The sequence below is a fragment of the Podarcis melisellensis genome (genome assembly GCF_964234715.1).
Source record: "Podarcis melisellensis genome assembly, chromosome: 5".
Taxonomy (NCBI): domain Eukaryota; kingdom Metazoa; phylum Chordata; class Lepidosauria; order Squamata; family Lacertidae; genus Podarcis; species Podarcis melisellensis.
The window spans coordinates 90,999,482-91,011,776 of NC_138537.1; positions in this window are offsets into that span (position 1 = coordinate 90,999,482).

Genomic DNA, 12,295 nt, shown 5'->3' on the forward strand with positions numbered 1-12,295 from the left:
CGAAGTCGCTCTTCATGCCCCTCAGCTTGTTCCTAATGTAGATCTTCCCTCACGCCTTCCTCCCTGGTGGGGAACCATGTTGCGGTTCGCCCAGGGGTGCCAACTTGAATAAAATATTGTGCAGGTAAGGCCCACCCTGTGCCATCAGTCACATGACGCAACATGGCAATGCCCACCAACTTTTTTGACCCCCTAAAATATTTTAGGGAGGGGGAGCAAAGGGACGTCAGCCCCTAGGAGTTGGTTCCCATGGGTTTGCCTCAGGTTCCAAAATGTCTCGGGCCAGCCCTATCTTCCTCTCTCCCCATCAAAGACTTCTCCAAACGGATTTCCGATGTTCCAGATCCTAAACTAGCTGTCAATGGGCAACATGCCCAAATGTCTACATGTCTGATATTGTTGTGTGCCCTCCCAAGTGGGTGAGATTCCAGGGGTCCTGGGTGTGGTTTCCTGGGGACAACAGAGACTGCAGAACAGTGGTACCTTGGGTTAAGTACTTAATTCGTTCTAGGGGTCTGTTCTTAACCTGAAACTGTTCTTAACCTGAAGCACCACTTTAGCTAATGGGGCCTCCCGCTGCCGCCGGAGCACGATTTCTGTTCTCATCCTGAAGCAAAGTTCTTAATCTGAGGTACTATTTCTGGGTTAGCGGAGTTTGCAACCTGAAGCGTATGTTAACCCGAGGTACCACTGTATGTTTAAGATATGTGAGTTATTTACACATATATACCGCCTGAGCCCACGATGGAGGGGCTCGCAGCATTCACGCCCCAAGAGGGTCTTGCTTCTCCCATAGTCGCAGCCTTGGATCCCAGCAGAAATCCAGCATGGCTCTCCCTGTCTGCCTGCAGCCTGTTTCCAGCCCAGCTCTCTCTCTCACAACCCTGGCTGTTGTGCTTCTTGCTACCAGCCAGAAGAGGGAGGGGACCCACCCGTTTGCCCTCTGGCACAGAGTCACTTCCTTTGTCATCCTTACGTGGTAACTAGGACCAGGGCCGTCTTAATAATAATAATAATACAGTAATAATAATAATAATAATAATAACAATAATAATAATAATAATAATAATATTTTTTATTTATACCCCGCCCTCCCCAGCCAAGCCCGGGCTCAGGGTGGCTAACAAGCAATAATAAAAACAAGTTGAATGAATACAACTTAAAAACAAAATTAAAATGCAACATTAAAATATTGAAACATTCAAATATTAAAATGTAGCCTCATCGCAGGAGGAGAAAGGAAAAGAAAAAAGAAAGAGGGGAGGGAATCAAATTGGCTCCAAGCCAAAGGCCAGGCGGAACAACTCTGTCTTACAGGCCTTGCGGAAAGAGATCAGATTCTGCAGGGCCCTGGTCTCATGAGGCAGAGCGTTCCACCAGGACGGAGCCAGTGTTGAAAAGGCCCTGGCATTGCTTGAAGCTAATCTAACTTCCTTAGGGCCCGGGACCACTTAGGGTGTTGCTAGTTATGGACCTTGAGGCTCTCCGTGGGGCATACTGGGAGAGGCGGTCCCGTAGGTACGAGGGTCCTAGGCCGTGAAGGGCTTTAAAGGTCAAAACCAGCACCTTAAATCTGACCCTGTACTCCACTGGGAGCCAGTGCCGCTGGAAAAGCACTGGGTGAATATGCTCCCATGGCAGACACCCCGTGAGGAGCCTTGCTGCAGCATTCTGCACCCGCTGGAGTTTCTGGGACAGCTTCAAGGGCAGCCCCGCGTAGAGCGAATTACAGTAGTCAAGCCTGGAGGTGACCGTCGCATGGATCACTGTGGCCAGATCGTAAGCATATCTGGCGCTGTGGTGCAAAGATCCCTCCGGCGCTCCCTCCCCTTTCCCAGAGTTGTCAGCCTTTTTTTATGGCTGGAGGAGGCGGGCAGCGGTTGGAGGATGGCTCTTCCTCCGGGAAAGAAGCGGAGGCTGGATGTGGCACCTCCCGGCTCAGCTGGGTGGTTCGTGCTGCGGTGGCCATGGCAGGCAATAAGAGGGCCTGCGCCGAGCAAGCAGAATTTGGCGCCTGCAGACTAAAAGGGAAAAAACAGAGCCAATGCTCGGCGGGAGCGGCGCACGCACCCTTGCTCACTCAGCGCACTTGTTCGCAGTTCCCTGGACTCTCGCCTGGCACCTTCCAGAACTTGGTGCCCTGGCACCCCGCGCCACCAGCCTCTATTGGTAAGACGGACCTGACTAGGATCTTGCCTAGCTAATTTAGCAATGGAATCAGCTGTTAGATTTTAACCCTTGCGGGACCCCCAGAATTAGAATGGATTCGGGCATGGTACAGACTGACACATGCACGCCACAACTCACAACACTTTTTAAATTTAGAATAAGGAAAACATCAGAACCGCACTTTTCAGGCTTCAGCAGGAGGTCTGCTAAAAATAAATGTCTGCTCTTTGGAAACAGGGGTGTGTTGTCAGAGAATCCCACTTCAGTGACAAGCTAGCTATGCAAAAGCCAATTTCTCTCAGGAATGATTATATAACTGGGGCAACCTTTATTTTATTTGGGAATGAAATTAATTAGGGAAAAAAATGAGTCGTAGATGACTCAGATTATCCCACAGGGGCAAAAAGCCTCAAAAAGTGAATGATTCAGAACGGCACCTTGAATGCAGAATTGCACACGTTAACAGTGTTTTTGTGCAGAGACTCGAGTCTGTCTGTAATGCTGTGAATTGCTGAACGTGCTGCATGAAATCAGTGGGTTATACCTCTTTGTAGAAACTTTGCTACTGAATGATGATTTCAGCAAATGCTTTCTTTCAACTTCATTATACAGTGGTACCTTGGGTTACATACCCTTCAGGTTACATACGCTTCAGGTTACACACTCCGCTAACTCAGAAATAGTGCTTCAGGTTAAGAACTTTGCTTCAGGATAAGAACAGGAATCGGGCTCTGGCGGCGCGGCAGCAGCGGGAGGCCCCATTAGCTAAAGTGGTGTTTCAGGTTAAGAACAGTTTCAGGTTAAGAACGGACCTCCGGAACGAATTAAGTACTTAACCCAAGGTACCACTGTATGTGATCTGAAATGTTACAAAGAAGCTGAGATGGAGAATCTGTCATTGTGGGCATGCTTACCTTTATGCTATATTAGACTTACGCATCATTTAAAAAGCAAATACAATTATTATTCACTACAAAATTATATTCTGCCCAGGGCTGGATTTAGATTTGATGAAGCCCTAAGCTACTGAAGGCAATAGGGCCCTTTATATGTCCAGCTGTCCATTGTCAACAAAAAATTGTCCCTTTTTTTTGTGTTGAATATATGCTGTATGGTACCCTATATATAGAAATGAGCAAACCAGTGATATTTTAGGGAGCAGGCTAGCAGGCAGGGCCCATTAGTTATTAGTTAGTTATTAGTTACATCATAGGAGCCTACACAACACAAAACACTGTTGCTGTGTGTAGGTTTTATTTTATTTGTTTTTTATCTTATATTTTGGAAATGTACATCCAGTTTTTTCTTTTAATTTTTTTGGGGGGACCCAAGGGAGTGGGGCCCTAAGCTATAGGTTGTTTAGCTTATACATAAATCTGGCACTGATTCTTCCCCAAGGATGAGTGACTCACAATTCAAGGACAGTGTAATTCTGTGCGTCTTCACTCAAAAGTGAATTCAATTATTTAAGGTTCCATTGTCCAGACTAAATCAATGAAGGATGACAACTAGAAGAATGGGCCTCACTGAGATTTGGAAATTGTTCCAAATTCCTAGGTTACAGTGTCAACACCTCATGGGCAATACATTCCTTTTGGCAGCCCAGCCCCACTGCAGCCCAGCTGCTACCTCACACCTTTCTGATGGTGTTAAAAAGGTAAAGGTAAAGGGACCCCTGACCATTAGGTCCAGTCGTGACCGACTCTAGGGTTGCAGCGCTCATCTCGCTTTATTGGCTGAGGGAGCCGGCATACAGCTTCTGGGTCATGTGGCCAGCATGACTAAGCCGCTTCTGGCAAACCAGAGCAGCGCACGGAAACGCCGTTTACCTTCCCGCCGGAGTGGTACCTATTTATCTACTTGCACTTTGAGGTTCTTTCGAACTGCTAGGTTGGCAGGAGCTGGGACCGAGCAATGGGAGCTCACCCTGTCGCGGGGATTCGAACCGTCGACCTTCTGATCGGCAAGTCCTAGGCTCTGTGGTTTAACCCACAGCGCCACCCACGTCCCTTCTCTGATGGTGTTACCTGTACTCAATTCTTTCCCCAAATCATCACTGCCAACTTCCTTGTGGCAAGTGTGCAAGTTGTCTCTCCCCCTTCCCCAGACTTAGAAAAATTTGGAGCAGCAGAAAAATACTTTCTGCTTGGTTTCCCAGAACCAACCAAGCAAAAATCACTAGGTAAGATCAGGATTTTTTTAAAAAAGGTAAAGGACCCCTGACAGTTAAATCCAGTTGTGAACGACTCTGGGGTTGTGGTGCTCATCTCGCTTTACTGGCTGAGGGAGCCGGCGTTTGTCCGCAGTTTTTTCGGGTCATGCATTGTACGTAGCGATGCCGCACATGCGCCCTACGCAGTGACGCCTGCCCCGGGGGTTACGATGCGTTCCTTCGCCCCTGCTCTCAGCAGCCAGAAACATCATAAGGAAGAAGAAGAAGAGTTTGGATTTGGATTTGATATCCCGCCTTTCACTCCCTTTAAGGAGTCTCAAAGCGGCTAACATTCTCCTTTCCCTTCCTCCCCCACAACAAACACTCTGTGAGCTGAGTGGGGCTGAGAGACTTCAAGAAGTGTGACTGGCCCAAGGTCACCCAGCAGCTGCATGTGGAGGAGCGGGGAATCGAACCCGGTTCCCCAGATTACGAGTCCACCGCTCTTAACCACTACACCACACTGACTCTTATCCTGCTTTATCACTACCCGAAGGCGTCTCAAAGCGGCTAACATTCTCCTTTCAAAGGAGACTTTGGGAAGACTGGTCAGGAGTGAATATAGAGCACTTGGTACCGGACTGTATGGGAAACAGCCCCATTAGAAAAGTTAACCAACAAATTTAAACTAGCAAAGGAGAACGCCTTTACGCAGGTGTGGTTCTCCTTTATCACATACACAGCACAAGAAGAAAATGACGTATCCCTCCATCGACACACCGCATACGAATTAATATGACTAATCTGACTCAACAAGCTCCGCTCCACACACACGTACAAACAAACCACACTGCAACCAAGCAAGCTCTGGACCGTCCAAGCTCTTGCAATGCCAACAAAATTGAACTAATTACCTACCCACATGTGATGCTGAGACAAAAACCCTGCACAAACACTACGCAGTAGAAAGATCGATACCCGCCCCCTCTTTCCTTTCCCCCCAACCTCATAATGCAAATGGCAACAGGGACTCATAAACACTGTAAACAAATTGTGGAAAAGACTCTGTGAGCGGAAAGTGGAGACGCTATATGTACTTTCCTTTGTTTGCTTGTTAGCTTGCTTGTTACACAAGAAAATATTGAATAAAAATAGGAAGACGCTTGCAATATGATGAATAATGTACGGAATTGGAAATTATTGTGAATTGAAGTTATTATGGACATGAATGAACAAATGTAAAACAAAAGAACCAAGAAGGGGAGTGGAGGGAAGTCAAGGGATTTTTGGAAATGCCATGTATGGGATGGGAGCTGTTATGTGATTATTATTTTTTTGTTATTGTAAAAATTAATAAAATAGTATTAAAAATATTAAATAAATACAAAATGTAATAATAATAATAATAATAAACCTTCTGTGCAGGAACTAGCGTGCAGCCAGGAGGTAGCTGATTGCAAAGGCATGTGTCCGTTCGGCATACACTGCTCAACTCTTAAAAATATGTGAGCTTTTTGCAAGTTTATTAATCGTTTTCTATTTTTACTCCCCTCACAAATTTACTACCCCCCCCAGGTTTCTTCAGGGAACATTCTGGTAGTTCATCCTGTCTGAAACCTACTTAAGCTTGTGTGCAGATTATAGCTGCCATGTATAGACGTTGTTCTCGAAGCCATTTGTGGGTTAAAAAGTACATCCCGAGAGGATAAATCATTATCTAAAGAGAGATAATATAAAGTTAATTGGCACATGCTGTAAAACTGCGTGACTCACTTAAATTCCTACCTAGTTCCATAACCACAAAAAACTCTTTGTTCTCAAATTATCTGATGATAACTATCTTTAATGAATCCAGAAATAACAAGTTCTAGGTTGGAACTGGGGTGGGTGGGTGAATAGGTCTCAGTTAAGGAAATCTAAATAGTGCCTCTGAATAGGAGCATGGAAACTCAAAGGTTCCTTTGTCAAATGAAAGAAGCATTTTAGTAATAAATGCTTTGAGACCTTCTCTAATTATTTATAGGATATTGGGGGGGGGGGTTAAATACAAACCGAGTCTGAATTCTTTATTTACAGAGGTAACATCCTACACTGATGCAAGACAAATATTTTTTTTTAGTGCTAGGCAGAGGTGAATTGGGCCTTGTAGGTGTTTTCAGAAGATAAAGCATGCCAGTCCAAAGTGATTGTGGATTAAAACAGTCTCTGTAGAACTTTTCAAAGGTGCAGCTCTGAAGTTTCCCTGAGGTAATTGCAAACGGTTTGACTGTGACTGAAGGTTTCTGTGCCATGCCAGCCAACATTCCATCAATTCTTCAAAGTATTTTTGGTGCTTACCGAGTATCCAAGGGGTTAACTTACGTCCTAATTATTCTTACAGTGTGCCAGAGTGAAATGTACACAGTATTAAGAATACATTTTACTGTATCATCCTTCCCTTATCTTTTAACAACTTTGCAGTGTGTGTGCGGGCGTGGAAAAGAAAAAGGCAATGAGTCAACTGTACTTTAAACATTTAGTCTGGTTCAGATGTTATTATCTCAGTCCTATACAGTGGTGCCCCGCAAGACGAATGCCTCGCAAAACGAAAAACGCGCAAGACGAATGGGTTTTTCGGTTTTTGTGTTGCTTCGCTAGGCGAATTTCCCTATGGGCTTTCTTCGCAAGACGAAACGTCTTGCGAGTTCTTGCGAGTTTTTTTCCTTTTTCTTAAAGCCACTAAGCCGTTAATAGCCGCTAAGCCGCTAATAGCCGTGCTTCGCAAGACGAAAAAACCGCAAGACGAAGAGACTCGCAGAACGGATTAATTTCGTCTTGCGAGGCACCACTGTAAAACATAGTCTATGGCCTCTCTCCTTTAGCCCCAGGATAAATTATATCCCGGATTGGAGGGAAACCTTAATCCATAGTTTCCCAGTTAGGCTGTCACATGAAACTGTAGCATGTAAGAAACCAACATGGCCTCAGTGACACCAGACACCACAAGGAGACAGAAGGGGACTTGTAGATTTTATTAAGGGCTCTCCTACATTTCCCCCATAATTTGAGCACTGCGCTGCTTCCTGCTAGAGGCTCTGGAGTTGCCTGGGCAGTTCCATCAGCAGAAACCTTGCTGTTTTCCCCCTCACCTCAGATGTAACACAGCACCATGATGGGAACCTCACTAGTTGCGGGAGCTGTATGAAACCCTACAAATTCACATTGCACGGAATAGATTAGCGGCCAAAAGTTTCAGGGTTCCATTTGGGGACACATGACTATATCGCTTTTCATGCAGTCATAGCACCCCCCTTTGTTCCTACCTCTGTGCCTTGTTTCTTAAAAGGTAAAGGGACCCCTGACCATTAGGTCCAGTCGTGACCGACTCTGGGGTTGCGGCGCTCATCTGCTTTATTGGCCGAGGGAGCTGGCGTACAGCTTCCGGGTCATGTGGCCAGCAAGGCTAAGACACTTCTGGGGAACCAGAGCAGCGCACAGAAACGCCGTTTACCTTCCCGCTGGAGTGGTACCTATTGATCTACTTGCAGTTTGACGTGCTTTCGAACTGCTAGGTGGGCAGCAGCTGGGACCGAGCAACGGGAGTGCTGCTGGACAATTTTTTAAAAAAATTATTTTGACTGTGTCAGACCAACACGGCTACCTACCTGAATCTGCCGTCAGCGGCTGTAGAATTGGGTGGTGGTATTAAACGCAACAAACCTTTCACGTACAGAGAGCAGATCTATTAACAGGTGATCTCTTTTCTTCTTCTTCAGTGGACACAATTCACCCAGTCGTAACTACTCTTTCAAAGCACAGGTCAAAAGTTGAAGGCTTGAACAAATGAAGGAGGGTGGTGGGGAATTGTACTTATCCTTTTGGAGACATGCATGTGTTCCAGACAACATTTTCGAATGAAAGGGGGCGTTTAATAATACGTTATATTGGGAACAAAAGTTGAAAAAGCAAATAATAACTCACTGGAGCATGTTTATGCAAGCAAGCATTCAAGCAAACTTTCAACAGTGAGTTGCATTATGAGGCTATTAGGGAAGAGTAAAGTTGTAAACAACTTGCCCCAGCATTACTTCCATCGAAGCCAGTAAACAAGTTTTCCTTTGGCATATAAGCCATGCCGTTGTGAGTTTATTTGCCTACAGGAGACACACAACTCAGAGTACAACTGGAGTTAAGTGACCCTCTAGAGCTGCCGTCACAGTTTTTACTGGCAGCTGTTCTCATGTATTTAGCATTGTTTCTAGTACAGTGGTACCTCGGGTTACAAATGCTTCGGGTTACAAACGCTTCAAGTTACAGACTCCACTAATCCGGAAGTAGTACCTCGGGTTAAGAACTTTACCTCAGGATGAGAACAGAAATCGTGTGGTGGCAACAGGAGGCCCCATTAGCTAAGGTGGTACCTCAGGTTAAGAACGGTTTCAGGTTAAGAACGGACCTCTGGAACAAATTAAGTCCTTAACCAGAGGTACCACTGTATGTAGCAAAATGACAGGTCACCATATTTAGATAAGATCCTTTTTGGCACTTTTAACTATGGGCAAAACACAGAACTCGCATCTGAAGGCATTCTGCCACTTCTCTTGGCAGCAACCAAGCAAACGATAGGACATAACTTGAAATCAAATGAGGGAGGATCAACACAAGAATGGGCATTTACAGTTGGGCATGTTGCTTTAATAGAAAAACTGACGATGCAAATTGAAGCCATAAGGCAAGAAAACACTACAGGTGACTTGTACGGTCATTGGTATGGATTCACTCAATGGACAAAAGATAACCCTAGTAAACTGGGAAGACTTGGACTGGATCTTGTTGTTGTTTAGTCTTTTAGTCATGTCCGACTCTTCATGACCCCCTGGACCAGAGCACGCCAGGCACTCCTGTCTTCCACTGCCTCCCGCAGTTTGGTCAGACTCATGTTTGTAGCTTTGAGAACACTGTCCAGCCATCTCGTCCTCTGTCGTCCCCTTCTCCTTGTGCCCTCCATCTTTCCCAACATCAGGGTCTTTTCCAGGGATTCTTCTCTTCTCATGAGGTGGCCAAAGTCTTGGAGCCTCAGCTTCACGATCTGTCCTTCCAATGAGCACTCAGGGCTGATTTCCTTCAGAATGGATAGGTTTGATCTTCTTGCAGCCCATGGGACTCTCAAGACTCTCCTCCAGCACCAGAATTCAAAAGCATCAAAAAAGCGTTTCAGGGAAATGCGTTGTAAACCTCAAAGTGGGAAATCATGTTGGCGAAAGGCAGACCTCCACAGCGCCATCTGGTGTCACAGATAAGCAAAACATCTGTACATCGCAGCTCCTTGTTGTTATTCCATGTTTTCTTATGGAACAAAATTTAAAATAAACACGTGTATGAAAAAGGGAGTGGTTTCATGTTTGAGCTCAGATGCACACTTGTTCCTTTGACTTGCACTCAGTTGGTGGGTTGGGATGGATCTCTTTGTTTGCATGTGGTCCAGCGCTCTGCTTTCAATAATGACCAGCCAAATTTCTCCGGGAGTCTAACAGGAGGGCAGCACTCCTCTGTTTGTTTCATCATTTGGTATAGAGAGGCATGGAGATGTTTCTGCCTGCAGTTCTAGCCAGCAAATACATAACAAAACAAAGCGTGTTCTCCTTCATGGAGAGCATGTGTTGCGGTGGAGGCCGCCAGGGCACTCCAAAGTTGTGGGGCAGGCTATTGACCATTGGCCACTGATGCGATTGGGGCTTCCCTTGTCGTTGGGAAGAAGTTAATGTTGCCATTTGTTGATTGACAGCCAGAAATGCTAAAACTCCTTGCACGAGGCTAGGGCTTCCTCTTTTCGCTCGTGCATCGGATTGCCCATCCCCCCTCCCTAGAATTAGGGTTGTTCGCTTGACCTTGCTATGCCTGTCATGGGGTCGTCTGCTCTTGAGGCAGGGGCCTGGTAGGAAATTTGTCCATCTGGCAGATTGGCTGGGCCAGTTGGCTTTTTGCCTACTGTGTAGCAAATCGTCACAACTTGTAAGGTTGCGGTTAGGCATTGGTTTATGGTTTGGTTGGTTGAGGGGCATGGATTGGCTGTGCCTGCCCCTCTAATGCTGCTGCTGCGAGGGATTCCGTTAAAGGAATTGGGGGCTAACTATTGCTTGTCCACTCTGTCAAGGGGGCTCGGGCCATAGCAATGAGCTCCTGGCTGCATTTGGGGAGGGCTGAGGGCAGGTTCCCTGCTCCATCGCTACCCCCAAGTGTATTCCCCTTTTCTGACTTTCGCAGGCGTGCGGAATGTCAGACTGTCCCCCACGGTGGGGGCAGATAGTCACAACCAATGTCTAAGCAACCACTCACATGTTTGTATTTTAATAAAGTTGTGGCCAAAATTATGCCCAAAAACCTTAAACAAAAATATTGGTGTGAAGTGTGAGTTATTGGGGTGGCCCTGGGGACCTCGACACGCAAGTGGTACCTTAAGGCAGGGACCCTCTTAAACTGGGGAGGGTAGAGCTTAAACTGGGGAGGGTAGAGGGGTTGCTGGAATGCAGCCTTTGAGAACATAGCTGAAACAACAGAAGAAAAAACAAGCTTCCCATGAGATAATTTTATTTTAACAAAATGTGTTCTTCTAAGGGCAAGACTTCTCTCTGAATGAAGAGATTGTGAGAGCCAAAACAGACCAAAAGGATATTTTCAAACCCGCCACCTCCTGCATAAACACCGAGGGAACAGAAATAAATGCAGCTCCTCGATTGCAAATGAGTAATTTCGAGTGTATTAAAGAGCAAGGCGCTTCGGCAAACAGCTCAAATCACATCTTAATTAAGGCTGGGGGTTGGGGTTGGGTGGGAAGGTCTGGTCAAGACTCCTTTTGGAGCATCTGAAATTAAAACTCCAACAGCAGAGGCTACAACACGTGCTTTGATGAGCATCCAGGGGCCTGAATTCAATTGTGCTGGGGTGATCCCACTTTACAGAGGTGACAGCAGAGCCAATCACGGACCTCATTAGCATGCTTGGCAAATGGGAGTTCTCTTTTCTCAGGATTTCGACAGATGGTCTCAACCACTCAAACCACTCCTCACTCCTAATCCCCCGCCTCCTGTTTGCTCCAATGAGTGCAGATATTTGCATTTACTCCACAATGACCTATTGAAGCCAACCAGTTTGTTTCCATCCGAGGAAAGGCGGGCCAGCTGCTGCGCAGTGTGACTCTCAGCATGAAGGAGCTATCACTTATTCATAGGAAAATAACTAAACACACACACAGGTGCCCCAATATTTTTAAGTAAGTGGGTAATTAATTGCGTATGCCGGCTTACAAAGCGCTGGAAGTATTATCTTCTTATTAGCGCCAGTGGCGAAAAAGATGGGAGTTCTACCTTTCTTTTAAACAGGCTTTCGGACCAGATTTGATTTTGAGAGCCAGAATATTGTATGCTCCCTTCCAAACAACTGGAAAGTGTGTACAATGAAAGTGTGTTCATACCCAGAGCTATTCCGCCTGGCCTTCAATTTGAATTAGCCTGATCGTCTAGTCCCTTTTCCCTTTCCTCTTCTAGAAGTGTCAGGTGTCAAAGCGATAAACAACTACCTGACATTCAGAAGACATCTTAAGGCAGCCCTGTTCAGGGAAGTTTTTAACGTGTGATATTTTACTGTATTTTTGGTTTTTATGGAAGCCGCCCAGAGTGGCTGGGGAGGCCCAGCCAGATGGGCGGGGTATAAATAAATTATTATTATTATTATTATTATTATTATTATTATTATTATTATTATTATTATTATTATAGAAAGAAACCCTTTCTGGGATCCCACATTTAAATTCTTCCCTGGTCTCCTTGCTGGCCCTAGTGGGACCAACTTGGCCAGTTAGCCCTGGTGATCATTCGATGTCTACTGACTTGAGTCCCCCCCCCAAAAAAAATGACCCCTGAATTTTTGAATTTTATTGATATTGATGCTGCATTTTATGTTGTATTCTATGCTGTTTTATGCTGTTTTTAAGTTGCA